Source organism: Cebus imitator, unplaced genomic scaffold (assembly GCF_001604975.1).
Source record: "Cebus imitator isolate Cc_AM_T3 unplaced genomic scaffold, Cebus_imitator-1.0 Scaffold0, whole genome shotgun sequence".
Classification (NCBI taxonomy): Eukaryota; Metazoa; Chordata; class Mammalia; order Primates; family Cebidae; genus Cebus; species Cebus imitator.
In genome coordinates, this window is record NW_016107315.1 from 15,572,637 (window position 1) to 15,584,437 (window position 11,801).

The 11,801-nt window shown below is 43.9% G+C and overlaps 1 pseudogene across 1 annotated transcript; it reads left to right on the plus strand.

The window, feature by feature from the left end:
• The first annotated feature begins 384 nt into the window (after positions 1-384).
• LOC108300581 lies at positions 385-2,328 on the plus strand (annotated as a pseudogene). Its single transcript, XR_005198996.1, has one exon. The product of XR_005198996.1 is annotated as a G patch domain-containing protein 4-like (transcript).
• The last annotated feature ends 9,473 nt before the right edge of the window (positions 2,329-11,801 follow it).

Below are 11,801 nucleotides of genomic sequence, written 5' to 3' on the forward strand. Positions count from 1 at the left end.
AGACTAAGTGCATGGGCAATAAAAGAAAAAACATAAAATGAACTTCATCAAAATTAAAAGCTTTTGCCCAAAGAATGAAAGAAAATATTTGGCCAGGTGTGGTGGCTCACACCTGTAATCCAAGCACTTTGGAGGCCAATGTGGGTGGATCACCTGAGGTCGGGAGTTCAGACCAGCCTGACCAACATGGTGAAATCCTGTCTTAAAAAAAAAAAGAAAAAAAAAGAAAAAATAAACAAAAAAAGAAAAAGCAAGAAAATATTTAAAAAATTTAAAAAAAGAAAAAGAAAGAATAATGTAAAGAACTTGTGTCCAGAAGATATAAAGAACTCTTACCTCTCAATAATAAAAAGACAATTAGATTTAAAAAAGTAGACAGGAAGACGGCAGCGCACAAGTCACATTTGATGCATGTTTCCGCAGAGAGGACCCGGCAATGACGGATGATATCACCTCTTCTTCTCTGGTGAGAGTCTGAGGACAGAGACTTTTTTCTCACCATGAATGTCACCCCAGAGGTCAAGAGTCGTGGGATGAAGTTTGCTGAGGAGCAGCTGCCAAAGCACGGATAGACTCAAGGCAAAGGCCTAGGCCGGAAGGAAAACGGTATCGCCCAGGCCTTCAGGGTGATGCTGAAGCAAGACACTCATGGGGTAGGACATGACCCTGCCAAGGAGTTCACAAACCACTGGTGGAATGAGCTCTTCAACAACACTGTGGCCAACTTGGTAGTGGAAACAGGGCAGGATGGAGTACAGATAAGGGGCCTTTCTAAGGAGACCACCCGTTATAATCATCCCAAGCCCAACTTGCTATATCAGAAGTTTGTGAAGACGGCCACGTTGACTTCAGGTGGAGAGAAGCCGCACAAAGACTTGGAGAGCAGCAGTGATGACAACCAGGGGTCCAAGTCCCCAAAGATTCTGACTGATGAGATGCTGCTCCAAGCCTGTGAGGGGTGAACGGCACACAAGGCTGCTCGTCTTGGGATCACAATGAAGGCGAAGCTTGCACGCCTAGAGGCCCAGGAGCAGGCCTTCCTGGCTCATCTCAAAGGCCAGGACCCTGGGGCCCCTGAACCACAGTCAGAGAGCATGCCCTCCCCCAAAAAAAAGAAAAAGAAAAGGAAGCAGAAAGAGGAGGAAGAAGCTACAGTATCTGAAAGGAAGGATGCAGATGAGAAGCACCCAGAACATGCTGACCAGAGCATCAGAAAAAGCAAGAAGAAAAGGCAACATCAAGGAAAGGTATCAGATGAAAGAGAAGATACCACTGAAGGGAATGAGGAGGAGGAGGTCACTACAGGAACAAGTGGGCCTGGGGAATTGAATAGCAGAGAGCAAACCAATCAGTCCCTCAGGAAAATGAAGAAAATGGAGAGGTGGCACCATGAAGAGGAGAAGATGGGGTCTTGGAAGAAAGAGGAAAAGGCAAGGAGGCTGCAGGCAGTGTCAGGACGGCGGAGATGGAGAGCAGGGCATATGCTGACCCTTGCAGCCGAAGATGGAAGAGGCAGCAACAGGAGGAGGAGGACTGGAACCTAGAGGATGGAGGTGAGGAAACTGTTTTAGGTGGTGGGACCAGGGAAGCAGAGAGCAGAGCATGCAGTGATGGAAGAAGCAGGAGAGGCAAGAAGAAAAGACAGCAGCATCAAGAGGGGGAGGATATCTTGGATGTGAGGGATGAGGAGGATGGCAGGGCTAGGGAAGCAGAGAGCAGAGCATGCACAGGCTCAAGCAGCAGAGGTAAGAGGAGGAGGCAGCAGCATCCCGAGGAGGAAAGAGCTGGAGTCAGCACCGGCCAGAGAGCCAAAAAGAAGAAACAGAAGGGGAGAGACTAAAGGTCTGGCCAAGGTGGGGCTCAAGCGATTCATTTTCAGGAGTTGAAGGCTCAAAGAACAGGGTCAATGCAGGCCTGCAGGTCTTCTGCACCCCCCTCAATGAGGAGTCCCTCCCAAAAAGGAAACTGATCTCCAGGACGTCCACTGCTGAGAGGAGCCAGCAGTAGTAGTGTACCTTAGTTGAGGGAACCAGCATAGTCCCCTCTGCAGCTTGTAACCCAGGATCATGAACCAAGGTGCCTAGAGAAGTCAGGCAGCTAAGGGACAAGGAATGCTGGGGGCTGTGGGAACAGGAATGCAGATACCCTTTCAAGGAGCTTACCTCTTAAAAGAAGCTGAAAATGTAGACAATGTGAAGTGCTCTGATTTCTAAATATTGTGAAGGTTAAGAGAAGCAAATTCAGGTCTATGGGCTGGATTTAGCCCACAGTTGCCAGTTTCTAGCACTACCAAATGTATGAATGAATAAACATCAACTTGGGTTCCTAGCCTAAAAAAAAAATTGACAAAGGTTCTAAGTAGACATTTCTTCAAAGAAGTTATAGAAATGAGAGAGAAGCACATGAAAAGATGCTCAACATCATTAGTCATTTGAAAATTAAAACCACAGTGAAGTGCCACTTTGCACCACCAGGATGATGGCCTGCCGACAAGGTCCTCATTATGGGAAGTGCTGAGAGCTCAAACAGCGTCTCACAGGTACTCACAAATAAGTCCACTTTAACTGAGTACTTTAATGCTCTTCATAGAACTAGGCAGGCAGTAAATCCAAGTGACAGACATCCTCTATATTACTTGTCCCATTAGGAGGGTGAGTAGGACTTTCTTATAGAGTGAAGCTGGTGGCTGCCTTCTTTTCTTTCCCTTTTTTTTTTTTTTTTTTTTTTTTTTTTTTTTTTTTTTTTTTTTTTTTTGAGATGGGGTCTCTTTCTGTCACCAAGGCTGGAGTGCACTGGCACAATCTTGGTTCACTGCAACCTCCACTTCCTGGGTTCAAGCGATTCTGGTGCCTCAGCCTTCTGAGTAGCTGGGACTATGTGAGTGCGCCACCATGTCAGGCTAATTTTTCTATTTTTAGTATAGATGGGGTTTCACAATATTGGCCAGGCTGGTCTTGAACTCCCGCCTCAAGTGATCCACCCACCTTGGTCTTCCAAAGTGCTGGGATTACAGGTGTGAGCCATCACACCCAGCCTATTTTCTTTTTCCTTAATTTCTCTACCAGGAAACTCCTTATAACTTCTTTCATGCTATCCTTGGAGGAATGAATCTCTGACAGATCTTACAACCATTTACCAGATATTCAGTCCCAGCACCTCTGAACCCTAGGACTGACCATAGCTCCTGTTCCCTTCCAGGAGTTTCCTAAGTTCCAACACAATTACTTTCTGTCTGTCCTGATGTGTTCAATCAAACGTATTTCTTTTCCACTGAGAGACAACTCCTCTCACCCCATAGTCCCATGTTACTGTTTGTTTTTTGAGATGGAGTCTTGCTCTTTTGTCCAGGCTGGAGTGCAGTGGCAGGATCATGGCTCTCTGCAGCCTTGACCTCCTGGACTCAAGAGATCCTCCCACCTCAAGCTCCTAAGTAGCTAGGACTACAGGCCCATGCCACCACACCTACCACACCCAGCTATATACATACACACACACACACACACACACACACACATACACACATATTTGTAGAGATGGGGTTTTGCCAAATTGCCCAAGCTGGTCTTGAATTTCTGGACTCAATTTGTCTGCTTCAGCCTCCCAAGTAGCTGGGACTACAGGCCCATGTCACCACACCCAAGCTAATTACTTCAATATATGATTTTTAAAATATATGTGTATATATATATATGTCTATATATATATGTATGTATCTCTCATAGATTATATATATAGAATATATATGTGTGTGTGTGTATATATATATGTATGTCTCTCTCATAGAGACACATATATATATACACACATATATATATAGAGAGAGACATATATATATATATATATATGCAGAGAGAGAGAGACATATATATATGTGTGTGTATATATATATATATATATATACACACACACACATATATATACACACACACACATATATACAGAGAGAGAGAGAGAGAGAGAGAGCTTCACCAAGTTGCCCAGGCTGGTCCTGAGCTCCTGAACCCAAGCAGTCTGCCTGCCTCCGCCTCCTAAAGTGCTGGGATTACAAGCATGAGCTGCCATGCCTGGCTCACAGCTTTTATGTGCATGATTATCTAATTTTACTCCTGCCTTTTCCAAGACTGCGTTATGATTTTTTGTGGGTCCTGGACAATTTTGCCTTCATGGACTTCTTCCTCCATAAAAATACTACATGTTATAATTTTAAAGTACTAAAATTGTGTTTAAAAATTTGCATTGGCATAAAAATATTCATTTTTCTTCCACCTAAAATTTCATGTTTTCATCTATATAAAAAAAATTAAAACATTTTCATGGGCTTCTAAAAATATTGTGGGCTCCAGGTACTGGGCCCTCTGTAAGCATGAATTAAGTTGGCCCTGGTCTTTCTGTCTTTGTAACCCTAGTTCCCAATCTGAGCACAATCAATATTCAATGAATTTTTGTTGAAGGAAGTTCATATTCTAGTCCAGTCCACTCAAAAAGTTGTTTGAGAATTAAATGGGAGAGGAGTTTCAGAAGCGATGTATAAACTGTGAGCTCTATGCAAATAAAATAAATTTGGGGCAGAGAAAGAGATGTTAATTTGTGGAACAGAATTCAAGATTTCATCCAGAAGAGGAAGCGCACCAGGCTGTGAGTATCGCTGATAGGGAAAGCGGCAGAACACCGAAGCAAATGTTTGCCTCCTTCAGCATTTTGCCAAGGCCTGGGCCTGTGTGGGGCTCGCCCCTGGATTTGGACAGCTGTCAGGAAAATCAGCAGGAACCGGGAACAAACATATGTGGAGACACAGGCAACGTCAGACTGTGAAAACTGAGCCGCCGGGCTGGCTCCACCAGATGGCAGTATGTCAACGGGGAGTCTGACGGAGCCGCTCCAAGGGACCCCAATTAAATGACCTTGTGCTCATGCCAGAGCAGGGAACTGCTTGTTAGGATAATTGCTGATAATTTTTCTTCTCATTATCAAGTGAGGATTTTTTTTTAATTAACAGCAAAGAATACAAAAATAAGTATGTTACTTTACTCCTTGTCCACAAAAAAAAAAAAAAAAAAACCAGTAATAGGTATTGATAGTCATTGTACACAAATTAATTCATCATCATCAATTACAAAATGCTATATTGACGTCGAGTTTTCATTCAGTCATTTAGCTGATCTTGGTGAATTTCTTCTGAGTCCTGTAGATAGAAATTCATTGGGAGATGTAAATCGTATGGACACGGTCTGTGATGATACTCCAAGAGTCGTCCAGGGCTGGAAAAGTGCATGTCAGAGGCCACACCCTGCAGCCAAGCACAGGCCCCAGCCTTCCCTGAGCAGCTGAGGACTTGCAGACAATGCCTGGCCTGCATCACAGCCGCATTTTACTCACCGGGAGGCTGCCAAGCAGCCACAAGAGCTTGGGCCTTTCATTAGGACACCTGTGTTAGTTTGCTCATGCTGCCATAACAACCTACCACGAACGAGGTGACAAACAACAGAACTTTATTTTCTCACAATTCTGGAGGCTGGAAGTCTGAGATCAAGGTGCCAGCAAGACTGGTTTCTTCTTGAGACCCCTCTGTCTGGCATGGAGAGAGCCTCCGTTCTGTGTCTTCATGTGGTCTTCCTTCTGTGCTTGTCTGTACCCATCTCTTCGTCCTATAAGGACATCAGTCAGGTTAGATTGGGGCCCACCCTAATGACCTTATATTAACTTAATGAGCTTTATAAAACACTATTTCCAATTACGGTCATATTCTGAGGTACTGGGGCTCAGGACTTCAACTCTCACTTACTGAGTGCTGAAGATACTAATGTTAGGCACTCAATGGGCCTCGGGCTTCTTGGCTATAAAATGAGGTTGTTGGATTATGTCATCTCTGTGGTCTAAAAGTCTATGATCACTACAATCCATACAAGTCTGAATTTTGCAAGACCAGGAGCAGGATGATTTCCAAACTAGTTACAAAGGACAATTGTCTCCTTGCATGGATATCAGCATGTGCACGCACATATGTGTTTCTGTGTACCCTTGCATGGATATCAGCATGTGCACGCACATACGTGTTTCTGTGTACCTTTGCATGGATATCAGCATGTGCACGCACATACGTGTTTCTGTGTACCCTTGCATGGATATCAGCAAGTGCACGCACATACGTGTTTCTGTGTACCCTTGCATGGATATCAGCATGTGCACGCACATACGTGTTTCTGTGTACCCTTGCATGGATAACAGCATGTGCATGCACATACATGTTTCTGTGTACCCTTGCATGGATATCAGCATGTGCATGCACACACGTGTTTCTGTGTACCCTTGCATGGATATCAGCATGTGCACGCACATACGTGTTTCTGTGTACCCTGTTGTCTGTAAAAGCAGCTTTCATCAACTTATGAAGACCGTCTTCCACATATCCTCATGCACTTAGTGCTGAAGGACAATATCAGAACAAAGCATAATAAAAATGTATTTTCTCCAAGTAAATTGGTAATTTTTCCTTTTATTCCGTCTTTGAAAGAAAACTGCAAGCAGAGAATCTACTCTATTCCCTTTTGAGTCCTTATCTGTGCGGTTATTCTCTGCATGGATTATCCCCTTCTGCACTCACCCCTGCCCTAATTCTGCAGGACAAGCGACTATACCAAGGCTCAACTCAAATGTCACCATATAAAACCTTCCCAACATCCCAGAAAGAACTGTCTGCTCTTTTCGCTACCTATACAGCATATGGTATACTTTTCTATAGTAATAAATAGAACCAGACAGCAATGCTGCCCAGCAAGGCCTATGCAATTGTTCTTCCTAAGTCCAATTTATTCACTTAGCAGGACTCCAGCAGCCACCATACTAAGTGTCACAGTTTAGGATGACACAGTGTATCCAATCCAGACCCGGCCTCAGTAAGGAGGAGGCATCGTGATCACTCAGGGCTGCACGCTTTCTTGCCAGAGGCTGGCAGTGTATTATTTCTGAACACAGCGAGGAGATTACTTTAAAGGTAGGACACTATTCCCAAAGGCCTCTTCTCCCAAGAACACTGACGAGTAACGGAACCCGCACTACATTCACTACCAGTCATCCAGGGAACAAGATGAAAAATACATGTCTTATTCCACCCTCTTCCTGCTGTCTCCTCTCCTGCTGTGTACAGCAGGTAGAGGTACCAAGAGAATAGCCAGAGACATAAAGCACACTCAGATGCAAACCAGGCTACTCAATACTCATCTTGGCTTCTTCTCTTGAAAGTCCTCCCCACCAGTGCTCCCCTCCAGGGCTCCCCACCTGATTTAGAAGATATGTCAGAAATAGGCTCTCTCAGTGACTCGTGCCTGTAATCCCAACACTTTGGGAGACCAAGGCGAGCGGATCACTTGAGGTCCAGAGTTCGAGACCAGCCTGGCCAATATGGTGAAACTCCATCTCTACTAAAAATACAAAAATTAGCTGGGTGTAGTGGCTCACCTCTGTAGTCCCAGCTATTTGTGGGGCTGAGGCAGGAGAATCACTTGAACCCAGAGGCAGAGGTTGCAGTGAACTGAGATCATGCCACTGCACTCCAGACTGGGCAACAGAGTGAGATCCCATCTCAAAAAAGAGAAAAAAGAAGTAGGCCTTACCTCTGGGCAACTTATGGCCTTCACATTTCTCACAGAATAGGCAGAGCTGTGATTCAGCCAAGGTGTGTGCCTCTGTGAAAATTAGGGAAGGCCACACTGGAGCTCTGGAGGAGAGATGGAGGATTGTCTTCTAGCATGGAAGGCAAATTACCTGAACTTAAACACCAGAAGTCCAAGAACTGGAAGTAGAACATTCTCTAAGAGATTAACACTTGGGTAGCGACTAACTGTGTGACTGTAAGCAAAGCAAATCAGCAACTTCTCTGGCTCTTGAACTCCATGATCTACAAGATACCTCCTCCAGCCATGGCAGCCTGATCTGCTAATCCATCCCAGGCAGGTTTTTCCGAAGAGAAATTTTCAAGAGAAAGGAGAGGAAAAGAGTGTTAGGGAATTACAGCCCAACAGCTTTCTCTTGATGAAAAGGGACCAAATTCACAGCAAATTTTTCTACCAACTGACTTGGAAAAGAAACATAGATGTGAAAACACATATTTATTTATATTTCAGCTTTTTGCTAGTGAAAATTCTTGTCTGTTTCAATTAAATTGAGAACTGAATTTGCTTAACTAGTGAATTTGCTTAATAGGCTGACCTGAGAGAATAAAAGATTAACAGATAGCTTTAGAATATATCATTTTTATTCTGAATTTAATCACACATTTTATATAAGTGCAAATGTAAAACACTTTGAGACAAAATTCATAGAACAGAAGCATATTAAAATAAAATTAAAATAGAATCATTTTTCTTTGACAGCTAAATTCAGAAACTTGAGTCTTAGGTTTAGTTCAGAAGCTGCCATTTCAAATAATTTTTAAGCATTGGACTATGGGTCAACCAAGGTAAAATTGAGAGTTAGAAAGGTTGTCTCTTCACCCTTCCTCTTTCCTGGCACCCATGCCATTTCTCTCAGCAACCTCGCTAAAATTTCCCCTTCAAGCATCCATGCCTTGTTTTTGCCCTTCATCTATCAGGGTTCCTCCACTCCTTTTCCCCATTTCTTCACCTACTGTCATTCCCAACCTAACTTTGCTTTCCCCAAAACATCCAGTACCCCAGCGATTTCTTCACCCTACTTTCATCAAAAGTAGGCTGCCCTGTCCTCCATTTCTCGAGGGCTACATCCCTGAGAATTGGTGGTCTTCTCTGTTGGCCTCCTGGGAACCTAAGTGCCCTTACAGTACACCAGGAGAGACAGAAAGCACACAACAAAGAGGGGATATGTCCTGGGAAGGCCACTCTGAAGCGTGCAGGGCAACTCATAGAGCTCACACTAAAAGGCTTACAATATGGTTTGGCTCTGTGTCCCCACCCAAATCTCATCTCAAATTGTATCCCCACATGTGGAGGAAGGGATGTGTAACCCCCAGGTGTCGAGAGAGGGAGGTGATTGGATCATGGGGGCTGTTTCTCCCATGCTATTCTCGTGATAGTCAGTGAGTTCTCACGAGATCTGATGGTTTTTTAGGTGTTTGGCATTTCCCCTGCTTGCACTTATCCCTCCTGCCACCATGTGAAGGAGGTCCTTGCTTCCCTTTTACCTTCTGCCATGATTGTAAGTTTCCTGAGGCTTCCCCAGACATGTGGAACTGTGAGTCAATTAAACCTCTTTCTTTACAAATTATGCGGTCTCAGGCAGTTCTTTATAGCAGTGTGAAAATGGACTAGTACAACTTATTAATAAATAGGAGTCATTTCAGGAGAGTGTTCTGACATGTGCTCATCAGTACCAATGAATGTTTAAAGAGAGCCATTAGCTTGGTAACCATCAAGGAAATTTTGGGGTAGGTTTGGGGAATGGGGAATGAGAATAAGGTGACCAAAGTGTATCAAGTTCCAGTTGGATAGGAGGAATAGGTTTTCCAGATCTATTGCACAGCAAAGTGGCCACAGTTAATAATAAATGTATTGTATATTTCAAAATTACTAAAATAATAGATTTTAAATGTTCTCACTACAGAAAAATGGTAAGTATGTGAGGTGATAGCCATGTTAAGTAGCTTGATACAAACTTCCATAATGTACACAATATCAAACCATCACATTTTACCCCAAAATACATAACATGATCGTTGGTCGATTTAAATTAGAAATTAGCATCTACGAGAAAAGTCGAGGAATTGGAAATGTTTAACATGGAAAATAAGAGACAGGAAAACAAGTATCACATGGGGAGACATAGCTGGTTTTGTTGTTTTGACTCTAGAGGGTAAAGTAGGGAGAATATTGAATAAAGTTGCCGGACGCGGTGGCTCACGCCTGTAATCCCAGCACTTTGGGAGGCCGAGGCGGGTGGATCACGAGGTCAAGAGATCGAGACCATCCTGGTCAACATGGTGAAACCCCGTCTCCACTAAAAATACAAAAAATCAGCTGGGCATGGTGGCGCATGCCTGTAATCCCAGCTACTCAGGAGGCTGAGGCAGGAGAATTGCCTGAACCCAGGAGGCGGAGGCTGCGGTGAGCCGAGATCGCGCCATTGCACTCCAGCCTGGGTAACAAGGGCAAAACTCCGTCTCAAAAAAAAAATAAAATAAATAAAATAAAAATAATAAAAGTTACAGAAAGGCAGATTTCAACTCTCTGTAACCAGGGTCCCAACCCCTGGCCCAGACTTGTCCAGTCTGTGGTCTGTTAGGAACTGGGTCACTCAGGAGGTCAGCGGCCAGCGAGCAAAGCTTCATCTGTATTTACAGCTACTCCCCACGGCCTGTGATATCCCCTGAGCCTCACCTCCTGTCAGATCAGGGGAGGCATTAGATTCTAATAGGAGAGCGAATCCTATTATGAACTGTGCATGTGAGGGGTATAGGTTGCGTGCTCCTTATGAGAATCTTATGCCTGATGATCTGTCACTGTCTCCCATCACCCTCAGATGGGACCATCTAGTTGCTGGAAAACAAGTTCAGGTTCCCCCTGATCCTACACTAAGGTTGGTATGTAATAGCAATAGAAATAAAGTGCACAATAAATGTAACGGGCTTGAATCATCCTGAAACTGTCCCCCACCACCCCCTGGTCTGTGGAAAAATTGTCTTCCATGAAACCTGGTCGCTGGTGCCAAAAAGTTTAGAACCGCTGCTCTATAAAAAAAAAAAAATTTCAAAATGTTAAAAGTGTCTATTAATGAAATAGGCTAATCAATGGAACGGGTGAATCAAAAGCCTGCCTTCTGCTAAAGATAATCAAGTAAAGGCTAACAGGTTACCTGGAGGAATTATTTTTGAAGAGGAAAATAATGCAATAATCACTGAGCACTTCCTATGGTCAAGCACGGGTCTAGACACTGGAGACATAAAACTTAGGCTGCAGTCTTAGTTAGGAAAGAGGTATCAACAGTCTACAACACTATGAGTAACTCATATGTCACTGGCCTTACCGGCCTATAACCACAAAACAAGACTAAACTTACTTTTCACATACTAAAATTATTTTAGCACCAACAAGTACCTGCTCTCCCCCCTCAACCCCCACCTACATTCCAGAAATTAGCCTCCTATAAAGGGTCTGCAATTATTTCTCAGTCTTCTTATCTGGCCAACAGGAGAAAGAAGGAGCATAAGGGTAGAAAGCCATAACAATCATGACAGAGCAAGCTACAGAATTATAATCGTGGCTGGGAGGGAGCCTGTTTCGGAATTTGGCACAGGGTTGGAGGGAGGCTACTTCATGGGTGAGGGCCAGCAGGAGAGTTTGAGGGTGGCAAAACACATCCAGAATTTAGTGGCGGGATACATCATTCTGACCTGGAACTGGGCATGGTACCTGAATATTAACCCTAAAGGACTTGATTTTCCCTAGAGAAGCAGGCCAAGAATGTTGGCATCGTGGGGGAGAAGCATGGAAGTCAGAAACGCACCTGTTTGTGTTAAGCTGTGTATTAGACTGTTTTCAAGTTGATTGATGATCTCTTTTCTTAACCCCAAGTCCCTCTCTCTCTTTTTTTTTTTTTTTTTTTTTTTTTTTCCATGCTCACAGGTGTTGGGCTTTCTTTAACAGCATTAGTAGAGTGCCCTCACGTTTTTTTTTTTTTTTTTGAGACAGAGTGTCACTCAGTCGTCCAGACTGGAGTGCAGTGGTGTGACCCCAGCTCGCTGCAATCTCCCCCTCTTGGGTTCAAGGGATTCTCCTGCCTTAGCCTCCTGAGTAGCTGGGATTACAGGTGCACACCACTACTCCCTCACTCCT